This window comes from Ursus americanus, chromosome 23 (assembly GCF_024610735.1).
Source record: "Ursus americanus isolate L20-20 chromosome 23, mUrsAme1.1.p, whole genome shotgun sequence".
Taxonomy (NCBI): Eukaryota; Metazoa; Chordata; class Mammalia; order Carnivora; family Ursidae; genus Ursus; species Ursus americanus.
Window position 1 is genome coordinate 21,899,047 of NC_142149.1, and position 20,558 is coordinate 21,919,604.

Consider the following 20,558-nt stretch of genomic DNA (forward strand, 5'->3'; position numbering starts at 1 on the left):
CACTGTGGAAGCCTGGTTGCTGCTGGTGATGGCTCTCGAGGGGTTGCTTGCTGACCCCAGAAGGCTGGATGTTGCTGTAGCTCTCTGTGTCTCCAGCACAGGGTTTGCTCACCGAGTCGTTGGTTGTCTGCACACTGAGAGGATGACAAAGGGGTGTGAAGCACCATGGGAGGAAAGAGTTGTGCCTCCTGGAGTCAGGGCTGAAAACAGACCCATGGTTAGGATTTTCACAGGCAGAGGTGATGGGGGGATGGACTATATAAAGAAAGGCAAGAGGCAGGAGCAGAGCGCTTTCTGAGAAGCCCACGTAGAGGGTGGGCTATGGGGGAGACAGACCGTGGGGGCGCATCTGGAAGAGCAGGCTGGGCGCTAGATGAAAAGCCGTAAAGCCACGCCCAGGACCAACGCAGACAATGGAGAGCTAATGAAGGGGCCTGGCAGAATTGTCACTGTACCTTAGGAATGTTCCTCTGGCACAGCACGTATCATGGACTGAAATGGAGCGAGAAAACAGAGGCCAGGAGACCAGCTGGAAGGCCCAGGGTGGGCGCTCTTCTGCTTACTTATCATGGGTGCCGGCTGGAAGGTGGGCCTCTTAAAATAAGCCTTCAGCTGGGTCTCAGTATCCTGGGGAGTGGGCCTGCCCGGCATTCTTTGTTTTCCCAGGGTCTGGCACATAGTAGGTGCTCAGTAAATATCTGTTGAAAGAAAGAGAGAGGGAGGGAGGGAGGGAGAGGGAAGGAAGGAAGAAAAAAGCCAAACCTGTGATATGCCGTGAAGACGGCTTGGGGAGAGGCAATGGAGGGCTTTCTGCAGCGGTGGAGGAGTTCGAAGTGGGAAAGGGGGGGCAGGGAGCCACAGATACGTCAGTAAGAGCATCTGGGGCCTGGCGAGTGGGAGGAAAGCAAAAACCAAGGAACCTAGGATGACCGGGAGAAGGATGGGGCCATTAACAGAAAATAAGACAACCAGGAGGAGGAGCAGGTGGGCGGGAAAAGGCAGTAAAAGGATGCTTTTCATTTGGGACACTTTGAATTGCAGGTGCCCCCAAAAGCTGTCCGGTGCGCACGGAGAAGGAGCTGGGTGCGAAAAGCAGAGGCTGCCGAGGCGTCGGCGGAGAGGATCCAGCGGTAACCGTGGGAGCGGGGGAGATCGGGGGAGATCGCGGGGCAGGGAAGAGAGAGGACCGGAGGCCGGAGCCAGAGCCTCGAGGAACGCGGGCACCACGGGAGGAGAACCAGCAGCTGTTGGAGACACAAAAGAGAAACTGGGGAAGTGCAGCCTGGCGCAGGCGAGGGGGCGGTTTCAAGGGGGAGGTGATCCGCAGGACCAGATGCTTCGGAGGTCCGGTGGGACGAGGTCTGAAAAACGAGCCCGCGGGATTTGGCAACAGGAGGTCACAAGAGCCCTCCGAGGGCGCAGCGACGGTGACGCTGCCCCGGGAATCCAGATGGTGCCTGGTAAGAAGGCAGTGGGCGGTGAGAGCCCGGAGGCGGCCAGCGAAAGCGCTCGTTGAAGGGCTCTGGCAGCCACGGGGAGAAGAAAGGAAGGACCACGGCGTGAAGGGAGGAGGGCTGGAGGAAGACGGGCTTTGGGAATGGGTGAGATGAGAACAGATTTGTAGGCGGGAGAGAAAGAAGCTGTGAGGTGGAAAGGAAGGAGACAGAGGGCATTTGGGGGAGCAGAGCAAAACCCGAGAGGTGGGGGGAAATCAAGAGAGTATATATTTTGAAAAAGCCTACGAATCAAAGCAGCGCATAAGTGGGAACAATAAGACCTTACATTGGAAAAGCAGTGAAATGCAATCGACAGAGCGTTTTAATGTGCTTTATCTCATTTAATCCGTGTGAGGGGCATATTATTATCTCTACTAAGATATAATCAGGAGGTTCGATGACTCACCCAAGATCACACATCTAATAAACAGAAGAACTCAGGATCAAAAAGTCCATCATGAGATACTTACTGATCAAATGCCTGCTTTGCCAGCACTGTGTTCGGGGCCAGAGATCCCAAAGAGAACAGAAATGGCTCCTGCCCCCCAGGGAGCTCACAACCCGGGAGACTAACCTCCACACTACTGACCAATATGCTCCAAGACATAATTGCGCTCAGACCGAGGTAGAGAGAGGGGTGAGGACCCAAGGGAGGTTTTCTAGAATTGGTGATGTTGAGCTGAGTGTGGAAGGATAAACAGGAATGAGCTGGCGGTGCTGACAAAGCGGAAAGGCATTCCCAGCAAAGGAGACTGGCATGCAAGAGCCTAGAGCCTTTGGAAGCTAAGAGCAATTCACTCTGCTGGAACACAGGGTAGGTGTGGCAAGGGATAGGAGAGGCATGTCCCAAGTCCAGGGTGGGGGAGCATGGTATGCTACCTTGAGGACCTCTAGTCCTATCCTTAAGGTGAGACCACCAAAGGGTTTTAAGCAAGGGAAAGATACCAGATTTGCGTTCTAGCACAATCGCTCTGGAGGACCCCTGGAGGCAGCGTGGAGGATGGGTTAGAGTAAGATCCGGGAAGCAGGCACAGCAGTTAAGATGCAAATGTAACAGCCTAGGCAAGAAAGGATGAGGCCAGCCCGGATGGGGCTGCGGCATTTGTAATGGACTAGAGGACGAATATTCCTATGTATGTGATGGAAAAACTGGCCAGCCTCGGAGGAGGAAGGAGAGGGGGAAATAAGGAAATGGAGGGTCTCAGATGACTCCCAGCTTCTGGCTTGAACGGAAGCAGGAAGAGAGGCCGATATTGGTTGGAGGCGGGACGTTGAGTCCAGGATATACTGGGTTGAGAAGCCCATGAATATCCAGGTGGAGGTGCTCGGTAGGTAGTTGGATATGGGATCTGGGGCTCCTGGGGAGGCTGACCTGAAGCTCTATCTTTGTGCATCACAACATCAGGCAGTGGTTAGAACCACAGATGGGGGTGAGTATTTGGCCAGGGGAGAGAAAATGGTCTCTCACACAGCCTTCAGGAGCACTGGAACCTAAGGGGTAGGTGGATGAGAAGGGAACCCTGAGAAGGAGGTCAGAAGGAGAGGCCAGAGAGGTAGAAGAGAGAAAAAGGAGAAAAGGATGTTCCGGAAGACACTGAGATGCAATGGATCACCTGGCAAGACGCTACGGAGGACTAGAGTACCATCTTCATTCCCGTTCAGGGGGAGAGGAGATGACTCCCACCGGACTGGTCGGAGAAGCTTTTAGGAAACAGAAGGCAAGTGAGAAGAAGAAAAGGCCTCTCAAGCTGAGAAGTGGAAAGAGAGAGGGTTATGCCACCTCGTCTCCTCTTTTCCTTCTTGACTCTGGCTGCAATAATCAGCGTATTCATAGAAAATAAAGCATGTTATTTGATGAAACGTGGAGAATCAGATGTTCAAAATGGTTCAGTGACGTGCTTCGAAACCAGACATGCTAAAAATGGAGACCATCCAAGGTGATCACGCTGTCCTTAAAAATATTCCTTTGATAAACATTAAACTGTTCTCTTTACCAGAAACGTTAACAAGGAAAATAAACAGCAGGGCTTTTTAGGAGTATTTCAAAATTGAAGTTTAAACCATAAAAGAAAACAAGAGGCAAACAAAACAAAACAAAAATCCGAAACTGCATGAACATTGCAGACTTCAGCTGCCCTTGAAATCTTTTTCTCCGCCTCACGTTACATAATTCTCCATCAGCCCAAGCTATCAGGTTCACATGCTAAAATTCAGTGAGTAGGTGTCCTACTCAAAGGACAGGGTACTGAGATGGAAAAATGATATAAAGAGATGGGAAAAGGGTTGACACATAAAGGCCTGAGGATTTTCTGGAAGAACTTTAAGAATATTATTGATACACACTCCATAGAAACCATACTTCACATTTTGCATTTGGGTCTTTTCCCTGGGCCAGCAATATGCAGCACGATGCTTTCTCATGCTGCTGGGCAGGGCGATCAGGAACGTAAACAATCGATACACTTACAACCATTCCATTTTATACTTTCAGTACGGTATTCAGTAAATCACAGGAGATATTCAACACGCTATTATAAAATATAGGCTCTGTGTTTTGCCCAATTGCAGGCTGATGTCCGTATTCTGAGTACATTCAAGGTAGGCTGGCCGAAGCTACGTTGCTCCGTAGGTTCAGTGTATTAAATGCATTTTCGACTTAACAGTATTTTCAACTTACTACGGGTTTATCGAGAAGTTTACCCCATTGTAAATCAAGGAAGATCTAATGCTTCCACCTGGAGGGTTTGCAACCAAAATGGGCTATCTTGGTTCTTGGTACCACATGGAAGTGAAACTAGCTCTTGAGACTGTGTACCCAAAGCTAGCCCCCGCACAAGTTTGCAGCCCATATGCATATGAGTTGGTTGGTCTGAAAAGCCTTCAGCAGAAAATTTAATGTAAAGGGGTCCTAAGCGCCTGAAGTGCTGGAAGAAGCAAATGCAAATCCTCTCTCGATGAACCCACCTTTATCTCAGGGTCCCCCCAAATTCCCACAGGTAAAGTTTTAAGAAATGTAAGCTCACAGTGAAAATCATAAAACCCAAGGAAACTAGGAACCATGAGCAAGAGAAGTTGAAACATAGAGCAGAATCAGATTTACAGACTTTAGATATGGGAATTATCAGAAACCTGTTATAAAATAACTAGTTTAGAGCTTTTAAGAAATAAAAAAGGGATTCATAGAAGTAAATAATGAGACTGCAAAAATGATCAAGCAGTTTGTAAAAAGTAAGTAAAATTCTGGAAATGAGAAATGTAATAATTAAAACATAAAACTCAGTGGACAGATTTAATAGCAGACAGACACAGTGAAGAGGGAATTCGTGAGCTGGAAGACATCTGAAGAAATAATTCCGGCTGGGCACAGTGAGACAAAGAAATGGGAAATGGAAGGACACTCAGATTCAAGAATCCCAGTGAATCCCTACTAGAAATAAAAGGAAATTTGCATTCCAACCCATCATAATAAAATTGCAGAACACCAAAGACAGACTCTAGATCATAAAAACAGAGAGAAGGGGCGCCTGGGTGGCACAGCGGTTAAAGCGTCTGCCTTCGGCTCAGGGCGTGATCCCGGCGTTCCGGGATCGAGCCCCACATCAGGCTCCTCATCTATGAGCCTGCTTCTTCCTCTCCCACTCCCCCTGCTTGTGTTCCCTCTCTCGCTGGCTGTCTCTATCTCTGTCAAATAAATAAATAAAATCTTTAAAAAAAATAAAAAAATTAAAAAAATAAAAATAATAAAAATAAAAAGAGAGAAAAGTCAGATAACTTCAAAGCTGCAGCAATTAGACTGATAGCTGATATCGTAAGAGCAACAATAAAAGTAAAAAGATAATGGAATTCACTGTGCTGAGAAGAAATGAACAACCAACCTAGAATTCTATACCCACTGAAAATCCATAAAGAACAAAGGTGAAGGGTGTTGGGCTAGCTCAGTCAATAAAGCACAGGGCTCTTAATCTCTGGGGTCGTGAGTTCAAGACCCACATTGGGCGTGGACCCTACTTAAAAAAAAAAAAGAGATGAAAAGAAGAAGGAATTTCAAATAAATAAAAACTAAAAACATTTGCTACCAAAGAGCATCACCTAAGGAAATTTCAAAGTATGTTTTTTGTTTTTTTGGAGTTTTTGGAAAGAGAGAAAGTGTGTGAGCAGGTGTGTGCAATCTGGTGGGGGGGAGGGGCAGAGGGAGAAGGAGAGAGAATCTTAAGCAGCCTCCACGCTCAGCATGGAGCCCAAGGCGAGGCTCAATCTCACCACCCTGAGATCATGACCTGAGCCAAAATCAAGAGTCAGACGCCCAACCAAATGAGCCACTCAGGCGCCCCTCAAAGTATCTACTTCAAGCAGAAGAAAAGTAATCTCAGATGGAAGGAATGAGATAAAGGAAGGAATGAAGAGAGGCAAAAGTGGCAAAATAACGAATCAGATATGGACTACTTATTTTACTGATCGACTATTGACTGTATAAAACTATAATAAAGTCCCACGGCATTGTAAACTAACAGAAGGCTATCTGCTGTCATCTGGCCCCCAGGGCTGCAGTACAGGTCCAGCCACGGTTCTGTGCTATCCCATGGCCATGGATCAGGGGCACGAGCTGACCAAGAACGTGAGCAAGCCAACACACAGCTGTGACCTCGGGTGCCTCATCAGGCACACCACGCACCTGTGGGACATCATCCAAGGGTCTGCAGTGTTGCTCTAAGTGGTACGTGAACTGCACGCCATGGAGCTGCTCAAGGTCTCCAAGGACAGGCAGGCCTTCAAGTTCATCAAGAAAATAGCAGAGACACGTATCTGCGCCAAGAGGAAACAAGAGAACTGAGTGGTGTTCTGGCCACCATGAGGAAAGCAGCTGCCGAGAGGACCAAGCCCCCTCCCCACTGCACGTGATAAAAGTCTTACAGAAAAAACAAACTAGCAAGAAAGAACTCAAACACACAGCCCAGTAACACATAAGTCAGAAGATGGGTGATGGGAATTATAGTGTTTTAACGTCCTTACCGTGTTTGGAAGAAGGCAAAAGAATGAAGATCCACTTTGGATGAGTTAAGTATGCAAGATACATTTTTAGATCAACTACTGAAAGTCTAGGAATAGAATACTTAGCTTCCACGCTAATAGAGGCAGAAACATGAAGTGATAAAAAGTAATTTGAAAAAAGTTAAAAGACAAGAGGGAAATAAGCATAAAAAGGGAGAACCAAATACAGTTGACCCTTGAACAACACAGGACTTAGGGGTGCTGACCCCCCCCCAACGCAGTCAAAAATCCACGTATAATTTTTGACTCCCCCAAAACTCCACTACTAATAGTCTACGGTTGACCAGAAGCCTGACTGACAACATAAACAGTCGATGAATGCTTATCTTTTGACTTGTGTCACTTTTTTTTTTTTTAAGATTTTATTTATTTATTTGACAGAGACAGCCAGCGAGAGAGGGAACACAAGCAGGGGGAGTGGGAGAGGAAGAAGCAGGCTCCCAGCGGAGGAGCCTGATGTGGGACTCGATCCCAGATCGCCGGGATCACGCCCTGAGCCGAAGGCAGACGCTTAACGACTGTGCTACCCAGGCGCCCCTGACTTGTGTCACTTCTATGCTGGAATATTTCATTTCCAATGTGAGATGGTCCAGGGCTGGCTTCTGCTGTGATGGTCATGGGAGCCTGTGTTGAGATGGTGCCTGGGTCCCCGAGTCACTAAATGGGCAACTGGCATTGGACATACAATGTGACCAAGAAATAAACCTTCGTTGTTTAAAAAAAAAACACACCACTTATTTTTAATATGTATTATATACTGTATTCTTACAATAAAATAGAGAACAGAAAATATTATTAAGAAAATAATAAGGAAGAGAAAATATATTTACAAGACTACTGTAAAAAAAAAAAGGCGTATAAGTGGAATCAAATAGTTCAAACCCATGTTGTTCGAGGGTCAACCGTAGACAACAATTTAAAAAAGAAAAATAGGGGCACTTGGCTGGCTCAGTCAGTAAAGCATGTGACTCTTAATCTCAGGGCCATGAATTCGAGCCCCACCTGGGATGCAGAGATGAGGTAAATAAATAAACTTTAAAAAATAATAAAATAAAGAAAAATATAATTTATTAGCAAGGTGCAATGCAATAGATGCCATAGTTAAAAAGCTGTCAGAGTAGAGAAAAACCCTGCTCTATACAGTGCATTAAAAAACCCACCTAGACCATAAGCATACAGAAAGACTGAAATCAAAAGAATGGGAAAGACATACTAAGCAAATGCTAAATTTTAAAAAGCTGATATAACTATGTAAGTACCAGACAAAATGTACTTGAAAGCAGAAAAACAGTATTAGGTAAAAATATGATTAGATCACTATACATATCATGATAAAAAATACATTGCAAAAACTGACTAGAAGTGGAGGCTGAAAATCTATCATGATAATGGGAATAATACCACCCTTCAGGGACCAATAAACCAGGCAGGCAAAAAAAAAAAAATCAGTAAAGTATTTATGAAATTTGAACAACACAATCACCAAGCTTGATTTAATGGACGTATGTAGAACAATGCCAAAGCAACAGTGCCAAACCGTCTAAGGACAGTGTGGGCAAAGAATATCATATACCAAGTTCACTCGCAAATACAGATGCAAATATGATAAGTAAACTATTAACAAACTGAATTCAGCAGTGTTTAAAAAGGTAATAGGTTATTACCATTGGATTTATCCCAGGAATGCCTTATAGATTTAATATTAAGAAATCAGTTAATTATTCATCTTTTAGGTGTAATAATATATTGTGTTTTTGTAGGAAAATGTCCTTACACTTAGGAGCTGCATGCTGAAGTATTTCATGGGTGGTGTGTAATGATATCTGCAGGTTACCTTCAAATGGTTAAGGAAAAAAAAAAAAAAAATATATATATATATATATATAAACACATATAAAATTTATACATATGTATCTATATAGAGATAGGTATATATATTTTGCATAATTAAAGCAAAAATAGTAAAATGTTAACAATTTTTGCACCTAAGTCATAGGTACGTGTGTGTTCATTGTACTATTCTGTCAACTTTTATGTACATAGGAAATTATTCATAATAAAAAATTATGAAAAAAGAAAAATAAGTAATGAAATTTACCACATTAACTGAGTAAGGGAAAAAGTCTTTGACAAAATTGAACATCCATTAATGATTTTTAAAAAGAAAAAGTATTAGCAAACATAATGGTGGTATATAAAATCATTTCCTTTAAGACTGGAAACAAGACAAAAATGGCTGATTTTCTGTATGGTACTGGAGACCAGCAGAGTAAAGGCAAGTATAAACATTGGAATGAAAGAAACAACACTGTCATTATTCATAGATAATAGAATTATTTACTTGACTATCTCAAAGAATTTACAGATACAGTTACAAGAATTAATAAGAGAATTTTAGCAAGCAAGCGTTAGATACAAAAATCCATAAATGAAAATCAAGTGCATTCTATATACCATCTACTGGTAGAAATCGTACTTTTATTTCCTTAAAAAGATTTATTTATTTATTTGAGAGAGAGAGAGCACGAGCACAGGAGTAGGGAAAAGGGGTAGAGAGAGACAACCTCAAGCAGACTCCCTGCTGAGCACAGAGCCCTATGCAGGGCTCTATCTCATGACCCTGAGATCATGACCTGAGACCAAGAGTCAGACGCTTAACCAACTGAGCCACCCAGGTGCCCCGAAGTTATACTTTTAAAAGAGATATCATTTGGGGCGCCTGAGTGATTCAGCCGGTTGGCCGTCTGCCTTCAGCTCAGGTCATGATCTCAGGGTCCTGGGATCCAGCCCCATGTCAGGCTCCCTGCTCGGCAGGGAGTCTGCTTCTCCCTCTGCCTGCCCCTCCCCCTGCTTGTGCTCTCTCTCTCTGCCAAATAAATAAAATCTTTTTAAAAAAAAGAGAGATCATTTATAATAAAATAAATAATATGAAATACCTAGGAATAAATCTAACAAAAGATGTGCCAGACTTCTATGGAGGAAAACTATAAAATTTTATTAAGAGATATTAAAGAATACTAAAATAAATAAAAGGCTATACTATGCTCATAGACTGTAAGACCCTCATTAGCAAAAATACCATCTCCTCAAATTGACCTATGAATTCAATGCAATCCCCCTTCGGCAGATTAATTATTAAGTCTTTAAAAAGAAAGAAATTCTGACACATACTGCAACGTGGATGAACCTTGAAGACTTTATGCTAACTTAAGTCAGTCAGTCACAAAAGGCCGAATATGATTCCACTTACGTGGTCAAATTCATAGAGAAGGAAAGTAGAATGGTGGTTGCCAGGAGCTGAGGGGAGAAGGAAAGGGAGAACTGGTGTTTAATGGGGACAGAGTTTCAGCTGAGAAGGCCAAGAAGTTCTGGAGATGAGTAACGGTGAAGGTCGCATAACTGTGTGAATGTATTCAATGCAACATACACTTAGAAATGGTTAAAATAGTAAACGCCATGTATATTTTGCCACAAGAAAAAATGCTTAATACAAAATTCCAGATAATATTCATCTTTGGGGTAAAAATAGGAGATACAGTTGGAGACGTACACACATGAGTCTTCTGGGACATGATAATGTTCTTTCTTGGCCTGGAAACAGATTCCCAAGTGTTCATTTTATTGTTGTTTTTAAAAGTAAACATATATTCCCATGTTTGATTTTGTATGCACGCCACATTTCTCTTAAAATTTTAAGTACATATAAACCCACGCTAAAACAATAACGAAAAGCAAGGAGATATATAAGCACAAATTCAGGATAATGGTTACCTCTGAGGGGAGAGGGAAGGAAGGGGACCTAGAAGGGGACCCCAGAGAACTTCAGAGGTCATGCTGATTTTTTTTTTTCTAAAACTGAGTGGTGGGATAGACACCGGAGTCCTTACATCGTGATTCTTTACTCCTTATATGTATTTTGCAAATATTCGTTTTTATTTAATCAATATTTAATAAACGTAATTTTTAAAGAAAACCTTAATATATGTGTATATTTTTAAAGTTCAGCTTTATGGGGCGCCTGGGTGGCTCAGTGGGTTAAGCATCTGCCTTCGGCTGGGGTCATGACCCCAGGGTCTGAGGATCAAGTCCCCCGTCAGGCTCCCTCTGCTTCTCCCCCTGCTTGTGCTCTCTCATTCTCTCTCTCTGTCAAATAAATGAATAAAATCTTAAAAATAAAATAAAGTTTGGCTTTATTTATGAATCTGGCATGTGTCAAACACCGAGGCCAGCTACTTGTCTAGGCTACTTCTTCCCGAATACCTTTGTGATGCCATTGGATGACCGCCATGGTCTGAACAAGCAGTTGTGATGTGATGAACGGACAACGTCAGAGCCGAACAAACGATCACTCTCCTTTCTGCAGCTGGTTAAAAGGAGAACGTGCCCTCCTTTGGGCTGTATTAAAGTTCGCCCGCAGCTCCTCCAGTTCCTTACAGGGTAGAAATCGGGCCACCATGTCCCTTGGCTGCATGCCGCCCGTGAGCGTCCTCCTCTCTTTTTCCCAACATCAACAAAGAAACAATACGGAAAACACCAGCGCATAACAGATCCTGTCACATATGACAAAGGAAACGTTTTTCTAGGATAAAGTACCAAGGATCTCTATTCTATCAGAGTCGAATATAAGAATAGAGTAGAATAATATATAGTAGAGTAGGGCTTATCATGGGGGGCCGGAGGGCCCTTGGGCTGAGCCCTCGCAGTCACAAAAGACCTCACACTTAAGATCTTTGACCTCATCTCCAAATGAGATTACAATATAGTCACAAAGCCGCACAGAAAAGATGAAAACATTTGTTATGCACTTTTCAGTGTATGTCTCCATACCAGGCCGCCCTTCCTGTAGGTGTCCTGAGAATTAATAGTGGTTACGAGTCCTATTTCTATCTTGGGACCAGAAGTTATAGGGCAAAGTGGTTTTTGTTTGGAATTCTAATTTATTAAACGTAAGTATTGAAAAGTCGAGCCCAAACTTTATAACACTGCTTTAGCATTTCTCCATTTTGTAATTAATCAGGAGACTTTAAAACTTAGGGATGCCAGACTTCGCAAGGAAAAATACAGAACAGCCAGTTAAAATTTAAGTTCAGATAAATAACAAGTAATTTTTTTAGTATGAGTATGTGGCATGCAAAATGAGGGACATACACTTAAAAAAAAGTGTTTATTGTTTATCTGAAATTAGAATTTAATTGGGTGCCCTGTATTTTATCTGGCAGCCCTAGTAATGACGTACTCAGTCTTTCCATCTCTGTGTACCCTGGCGTGGGCGGAAAAAGCCAGTAACATTCACTGAGTGTCTGCTATGGATCAGCCAAGTACATTACAAGTGAGATCTCCTTTAAACCTTGCCACAGTCCTAGGCACAACCCTATATTGTCGCTCCACAGTCCTGTGACACAGTCCTATCATATTACTCCATTTTACAAGTAAACACAAGGCTTGAGTAATTTACTCGAGGTAAGACAGCAGACCTGGGATGCATGAAGAATCAAATTCAAGTTTGCTTCCCCAATCTGTACTTTCTCCCTCTCGGTGCACTTTCTACCAGAAGGCTTTCACGTGGCTTTTTAAAAGATTTTAATCAAAAAGAGATACAGTTCTCTTGCCATTCGCAACGACATGGATGGAGCTAGAGAGTATAAGGCTAAGCAAAATTAGTCAGACAGAGAAGGACAAGTACCATATGATTTCACTCATATGTGGTATTTAAGAAACAAAACAAACAAGTAAAGGAAAAAAATGAGAGTCAAAGCAAGAAACAGACTTCTAATCACAGACAACAATCTGATGGTTACCAGAGGGGAGGTGGGGGGGGGACGGGTTAAATGGGTGACAGAAATTAAGGAATGCGCTTGGGATGAGCACGGGGTGATGTATAGAAGTGTTGATTTGCTATATTGTACACCTGAAACTAATATAACACTGTACATTAACTAACATTCCAGTTAATTCCATAAAATAAAAACGTAGAAAAAGAGAGAGAGTTCTGGAAATACTCCAAAGGCTTTTTGATCAAAACTTAATATTTTGTGTGAAATATTTTATTATATCTAATTAAATGTGTTCGCATGGCGTGGAATGTAATTATAAATGAAACCTGCATAGCCTGATATGTTTCGAGGAATTTTAATGAAGAGTTTTGCCTTAGGAAGGTCAGATAATCTCTCTGAAGCTCGCTTTCCTCATCTCTGAAAAGAAGGTGTTTTGTGCCGACTAAAGTGCTTTCCATCCTCTACCTTTGGGATTTCCACACCTCATTGCCCGGGGGGGGGGGGGGGGGGGGGGGGGGATTAAAATCTTATACGGCTCTCTACTGCCACCTGCTGGAAAAATTACAGCACCCATTTCTGCTTGAAATGCGCTCCGTTCAGAAACCAGCCAGTACCCTTGATCCTGAGGCTTGTTTACTTAGTAATTTCAGTCAATTAATGAGAATTATAGTTTTCTGAGTTTTCCCAGTTTCAGTGTTTTCAATTTGTAAAACATTCCAAATGAGTCAAGCCTGAACTCTAACCGTCTGGAAATTAATTTTTTTAGCAGGTTTTCCCACAGGGACGTATTTTTTATACTTGTCCAGTGTTTTGCAATGACTGTCCTGCCAAATCTACTCACGTGGAATTTGCTTTAATACTTGCCGTTAGTAAAAACAAAACAAAAAGTTGCCGTTAAAATTGCATTCATGAGGTCTCATCAAAAGCATTTAATAGAACAAAAAAAATATTTTTCTTAAATATCTTTTAAAGATTTCGGAAACATGTAATTTTCTGCTTCAGGAAGACAAAGATACAGTTCTCCCCTACTTTCCCACAAGCACATACAACTCGGAATACATGTACATATTTTTTTTAAATCTGACTGTTTAATATCTGGAGTCTAATTGGGGTTTTTTTTAAGACTTTATTTATTTATTTGACAGAGAGAGCACAAGTAAGGGGAGCATGCGAGGGAGAAGCAGGCTCCCCACTGAGCAGGAAGCCCGATGCGGGGCTTGATCCCAGGACCCTGAGATCATGACCCAAGCCAAACGCAGACGCCTAACCAACTGAGCCACCCAGGCGTCCCTGGAGCCTAGTTTTTTAAACTGGAAAAAAAATCCCTAAATTAAAGGCTGAGTTGTATGTTCACTATACCGGAATTAAAATAAAAAACTTAAAAAACTAAAGGCTCAGTGCTGGCCTTAAAATTTTTTTTACACATAGACTATTTTTTAGAGCAGTTTTGGGTTCCCAGCAAAACTGAGAGGAAGGTACAGAAATTTCCCATATGTCCGTGCCCCGCCCCCACACACGCACAGCCTCCCCCCCCCCCACATCAGCGTCCCCCACCAGAGTGGTACACTTGTTAAAACTGATGAACTTAATAGTACATCATCGTCACCCAAAGCCCACAGTTGGCAGGACGGTTCACTCTTGGTGTTGTACCTTCCATGGGTTTTGACAGATGTATCGTGACATGCACCCACCATTACAGTATCATACCAAGTATTTTCAGTGCCCTAAACATCCTCTGCGCTCTACCTCTTCAATCCTCCCTCCTCCCCAGCCCTTGGCAATCCCTGGTCCTTTCACTGTCTCCATAGTTTTGCCTTTTCCACAGGTTACGTCATGGGAATCCTCCAATACGCTGCCTTTTCAGACTGCCTTCTTTAACTTGGTAACACGCATTTAAGTTTCCGCCGTGTCTTTTCATGGCTTGATAGCTCATTTCTCGTTAGCCCTGAATGATATTGCATTGACTGGATGTACCGCAGTTCGTTCATCTGCTCACCTACTGAAAGACATCTCGGTTGCCTGCAAGTCTGGGCAGCTATGAATCAAGCTGCTATAAGCCTCCGTGTGCAGGTCCGTGTGTGACATAAGCGCTCAACTCCTTCGGGTAAATACCAAGGAGCATGATTCGTGGCTCATCTGGTAAGAATATGTTCAGTGTTGTGAGACATCACCAAACTGCTTTCCAGAATGGCTGTACCATTTTGCATTCCCACCAGCCATAAATCACAGTTCCTGTTGCTCCACACACACACTCTTCAGCATCTGGTGGTGTCAGAGTTTGGGATTCGGGCCATTCTACTAGGTGTGTCCTGGGATGGTCGGTCAAGTCTGCAATTCCTTGATGACAACGTGATGATGTGAAGCATCTTTTCATGTGCTTACTCGCTCTTTGTGTATCTTCTTCCATGAGGTATCTGTGCGGGTCTTTTCCTCATTGTTTAATTGGGTTGTTAATTTTCTTAGAGTTGCGATTTAGAAGTTCTTTGTATATTTGGGATAAAAGTCCTTGATAAGCTATGTCTTTTGCAAGTATTTGCTCCCCAGTCTGTGGTTCATTGGCCTTAATTTTTAAAACAAAACCACGTTCCAGAATTCCCATCATAACGCTAAAAGGGCAGTCCGAATAATTCAATCATAAAATATAAAATACAGGACTAAATATATTGCCAGTTGGGGTTGAGTCAGCTTCAGAGGGTGGGAGCCAACAGCCAGGCCCTTCATATCTGAATCCACATTATCTCAGGGTTTGGTTGTGTAACTGCCAGGAGCCTGACGTAATCCGAAGGGCAATAAAATCAGAATCCTACTCCTCTCTAAAAATGAACCTTGGGGAGGGCTTCTTTTGAAAGAAGATCAGGAAAAGATTTGGGGACAAAGAGGTGAGGCCCACTAATGGCTGTGCTATGTGTTCCTTCTGCCTCGTGACTTCCCAGCAGAACTATCAACAGGCTTAGATATTTGAATACATTTCTTTATTACCATCTTTCAGTTTAGAATGATACTCATTAAAACATCCAAAACCACTTTCCAACCCTTCCATTTATGGTACCGTACTACACAACAGTGCATCTTGTTAATATTTTTTCTGATAAAACAAATAACCCTGGTTCCACACGCAGCGCTTGGAGAACCCAGAAATGCACAAAAGAAACAAGAACTTAGCTAAATCTTTCATATCGCCATGCAAAAATAACTACTGCCAACATATTAATGATGTCATTCCTTCCACTATTTTATACACTTAGAGACACATTTTTCCTTCAAAAATAGTATTACGCGGTACATATGACTTTATAGTTGATTTGTTAACGTATACTTTTCTAGGCAAAATTTGACATGACTCCAATGTGATTCCTCAAACTGGCTTCAGGCCAGGATGCTGACGTTGAAAACCTTGGGAAAGACGTCTAATTCCTTGGACCTTGGTGTCCTTGTCTGAAAAGTGAAGAATTTCTTGCCGTTCTCCTGCCAAAGCCTATTTTGGGATGATATTTTATCACTATGTCACATCCTGAGGACTCTATGTAACAGTCCCTACTCCACACACCCTCAGTTTATACAGAGTTTTATTTTTTGTTAGTATATATTTTCTTTTTTTTTTTTTAAGATTTTATTTATTTATTCGACAGAGATAGAGACAGCCAGAGAGAGAGGGAACACAAGCAGGGGGAGTGGGAGAGGAAGAAGCAGGCTCATAGCGGAGGAGCCTGATGTGGGGCTCGATCCCATAACGCCAGGATCACGCCCTGACCCGAAGGCAGACGCCCAACCACTGTGCCACCCAGGCGCCCCTGTTAGTATATATTTTCAACTGCCCTATGCAAATCATTTGAATCTGCCTTATTATTTTTTGTTAGCAATTTCTGTGATTCAGCTGACTAGTCTTTAAAATTAAAAAGTAAAAATAAAATATCCATCTTTTTAGTTAAAAAAGGTGACGAAAGAGAAACTAAAGAATCCATCATTGGGCTTTACTCTTGACGTGTAAAGAAATACATGCACGACAGTAGAGGATGAAAATCACTATATTTCAATTCAATTCAGACAATTATGATTTAGCAAGGAAAAAAAGGTAAGAAACTTAGGGACCAAAATAAAGCAACATCAACAGAACACAACAAATATCTCAGAAGGATGGAATAGGATTTGGAAACTCTAAGGAAATCCAACTAGAAAGGAAATGACTTTGTCTAAAGAAAGGAAGTTAGAGATGGCTTTAATTACATTCAATTATATAAAAGACATAAGCCAATTGTGTGTCTTCTCTATCAAGAACCAACAGGAAATTGGTTTAGGCTGTTGTTAGATTAATTTATACATAACAAACTATTGATAAAGGGATAGAAAAGAAGGCAAAATGTACCAAAAATGGAAAATGTGCTAACCTTTTGTACAGGGACTGCTGTTACACCGTGATATCTGCTCTTTCCTTCTTCTTTTTTTTTTTTTTTTCCTTTAAGAGAGTTTTGGGGGGTAGAGGCAGAGGGAGGAGAGAAAATTTCCAATAGATGCCATGCCCAGGGCCCTGAGATCATGACCTGAGTGGAAACCAAGAGTCCAACACATAACGGACTGACCCCTGCTCCTCCCTTCTTATATAGTAATAGAATCCCCTAGTTTTCAGTTGGGCACAGGGCCCTGTGAAATATTTTCCAGTTAAGAGTGACTATGTAATTAAGTTCTGGCCAAATCTATGTCAAGGCGAGTCTTTAAAGGTCAAAGAGAGTGTGCCTGGGAGGCTCAATCAGTTAAGCGGCTGACTGTTGGTTTCCGTTCAGGTCATAAGCCCCATGTCAGGCTCTGTGCTCAGTGGGGAGTCTGCTTCTCTCCCTCTCCCTCCACTCCTCCCCATACTTGTATGTGCTCTCTCTGTCTCAAATAAATAAACTTAAAAAAATAACAAAAAAATAAAGGGTCAGAAAGAAGTCTCTTCTTCCCCTTTCTTCCTTCCTGCGGGCTGAAACGTGAATATGATACTTGGAGTTCAAACCGCCATCGTGGGCCATGAGGTGGCAGCCACAGGGTGAGGATGGAAAGCAGGAAGATAGAAAAAGCCTGGATTCCAGATGATTGCTAGGCTGCCACACCAGCCCTGATTGCTTACCTCTAGACCTTGTTCATGTGAGAAAAACAAATTTTATCTTGCTTACGCTACAGTAATTGGGAGTTCTCTATCACTTGCAGCCTAACCTAATTTTAAGTGATATTACTCTTACAACCAGAAATTAACTTTAAAAACTTTATCCTCAGATGAATATACAAACTGCTCCTTGCAGCATTAGGTAGCAAAATATTGAAAATCTAATGATGTAGAACCAATTAAACAAATTTGTATGATATATCTTTATAGTGACATACTGTGTAACTAGTAAAAAGAATGATATAGATTTATATTTTTACCAGGAAAGATCCCATCAGGAAGGAAATGTACCAAAGTGTCATCAGTAGTTATCACCAGGTAGAAAGATTAGGTTGATTTTGGCGGTGGGGGGTGGGGTGGGGGAAGAGGTGGAACTTGACATTTTTACATTTTGCAGTGAACATTGATTTCTTGTAGGAATTCTGAATTAATATTTTTAAGAAGAAAACCAGCATATTGTTTTAACCTATAAAGATCTGTGGAATTTCCTTCCCTAAAGTCTTAACGGAATGTTACAGGTAACCAGCTGTTTTTGAATAATTTAGGCCGGCTTTCCCCCTACTCTGAAATTTAGGGATGAAGATATAATTTTATCACACAGTATCAGTCAAAGGTAAAGGGAATGATATTCAAGACTTTCAGGACATACTAGTGAGATGCTCATTTTCTTAAATAAAAATAATTGCAACAGATCTCCCTGCCCACACGTGGCACATCTGGGAGTCTCCTTGGGAAAGAACAGAATGCATGTTAGTCCAGGTCAGGTGCTTGTGACCTTTAGCCACTAGAAGGCAGAAACCAGACCTACCCTGCAGTTATCACTGGGCTTGGCAGAAAGTAGGCTTGGATCAAATATAACAAATGAATGAACAAGTAGAGGGAAAGAGATAATACAGAACACTGAAGGAATGGCAGAGATAGGAGTGTGGCTGGCAAGACAAAGTCACTGTACATTCTTGAGATGGGAAATGACAACATGGACCCAAAGTACTTCTCCCTCAACTGGACTGCCAATCCAGGGGACACCAGTAGTACTCACCTAACACACACCTCGTGGAACTCAGCGGCACTCAGCCCTACTGACCATGCCTCATTCTTGAAGGACTCCATTTCCAGTCTCCATGACTCCATTCTCCCCTGGCTTTACTCTATCAGAGGTGCCTTTTCGAATTCCTCTAAGAACTTGTCCTACTTTTCCCAATCTTCGCATGTCCATAAATGTATATCTCCAGCCCAGAGTTTTTCTTCCAACCTCCAGATTTATAAATTCAACTACTTTCTTGATAGCTCTACTTGGATGTTTCCTAGACACATCAAATTTATCCTAGACACATCAAATTTACTATCTTCAAAATTAAACTCTTCACTTTCTGCTAGAAACACTCCTCCCCCCCTTGCATATCTCAGTAAATGCGATTAACATCCGCCCACTCATTAAAATCAGAAGGCTGGGAATCATTCATATCTTCTTCCTTTCTCTCCCACCAATGTCTAATCTAGCAGCAAATTCTGTTACTTCTATGCCCAAAATATATCTCAAACCTATCTCTCCAGGGCCACTACTCTAGTCAAGCATCAACACCCTAACAGATCTCCCCTCTTCTATTTCTACCAGCCTCATTTATTTTCCACATAAAAGCCAGAGAAATCTTTCAATGATATAAATCAGTTTCTATCACTCTCTGCTTAAAACTCCTCCATGACTTTTCATGACACTTTGAATAAAATGTAAACTGCTCACCACTCAGAATCTTTGTATCCGTTAGGTACTCCTGGCCCACTGCGTAGGGGCTGAGATCTTCATGAACCATAGATTCTCGTGAACTATAAAAAATGTCTGAGATGGGGAAAAAAAAGAATAGCTCCAAAAAACGACAAAGTCAAAATTAATCAGTGTTTGTGACTACATAATATAACAATAGGTCAACTAATCCTAAATGTAAAGTTAATCATTATGTAGTCATTTATGTTTTTTATTTTAATGAAGGATGTGGGCTATAATGTGGAGTGGGTCCCCCAAAACAAAAGTATATGGCACCTACAAGGGTTCTAAAATGAGCCTCTTTTAAGGCCTTTATATAAGGTCCTGCATACCCCATCTGTGCCTAACTCTCCATGGTCTCCATGATGCTACTCTCCTACTTATTCACTAAACTCAGCCAAGCAAGCCTTACAAATTCCTACAATGTACCAAAATCTTTCCTGCTGTTCCCTTTGCCCCAAGCCTTTTCCCTGACTGGTTCCTTCTCCTTCACTAGTTCTCAAATTAAGTGTAGCCTCCTTAAAGGGACCTTCCCGATCAGTCCATTTAAAGTAGGCACCCCTCCCCCCATACCATCTTATTTTCTGTTGCCTTATGTCCTCCATAACACTGTTTATGCTCTCTTTCCCATTAGACTAATAAGCTCCATTAAGGCAGGAAAATATATGTGTCTTGTTGTCTGTTGTATCCTTAGGGCCTACTCCAGTAGCTGGCCCAGAGCAGGCTTTAATAAATAGCTACTGAATGAATGAATAAATGATTGAGAACTTCATCTTCAAGGGAAAAGGGCCAAGCTAGTTAAGCTCTATCTTGGACTCCATCTTGGGAGGCTGGAGGCACAAATCCTCGTCTGATTCTAGGCACCGAGATAGGTTTAAAAAGGAATGTTCGGAGGTTTCCTCCATCAAGTTTTGATGAAAGCTCTTGTAACTTACCCTATTGTGGTGGGGGCAGGGGGAACAAAAAATGGGCTGAAAACTCGGTTGAAGAAAAAGGAACTGGTTTGCAGCAGATGCCAGGCGCGTCAGGTTGGGGTTTTTCCTTTGCACCTCCCCTCCCCCAGACTCTAACGGCTCCACCCCTTCCTGTCTTCAGCTTGGAGCAAAGGGTCGAGGCTTTAGCCTCGGTTTGGGCTCCGAGGACCTCATCGTCGTTAATTATTCATGGTGTAGGAGGGCACTATGGGTGGGGAGGCTTTTACTATTCATGAGGAGGCGGGGTCTCCTTCCGGAGGGGGCTCCTGAGAGGGTTCTAAAATATTCATGAGGGAGGAGGGCACTATGGGAGCCGGGGGGGCGGTGTCTTGCTATTCATGAGGGGGCGGGGCTTCCTTCCCG

The 20,558-nt window shown here is 42.5% G+C and overlaps 1 long non-coding RNA gene and 1 pseudogene across 2 annotated transcripts in view; one reads left to right on the plus strand and one right to left on the minus strand.

Moving 5' to 3' along the window:
* Positions 1-20,269, minus strand: part of LOC123779550 (uncharacterized) — a 31,820-nt gene extending 11,551 nt beyond the window's left edge. The window contains exons 1-2 of one of the 2 annotated variants that reach the window (XR_015721296.1): positions 20,157-20,269; positions 19,201-19,296 (exon numbers count right to left, since the gene is read on the minus strand). This is a non-coding gene — a long non-coding RNA (uncharacterized LOC123779550). Of the gene's footprint in view, positions 1-19,200 lie in introns of both variants that reach the window. The other variant, XR_006776215.2, reaches the window with a different exon arrangement.
* Positions 6,070-6,395, plus strand: LOC148107959 (large ribosomal subunit protein eL36 pseudogene; annotated as a pseudogene).
* Positions 20,270-20,558: the final 289 nt, after the last annotated feature.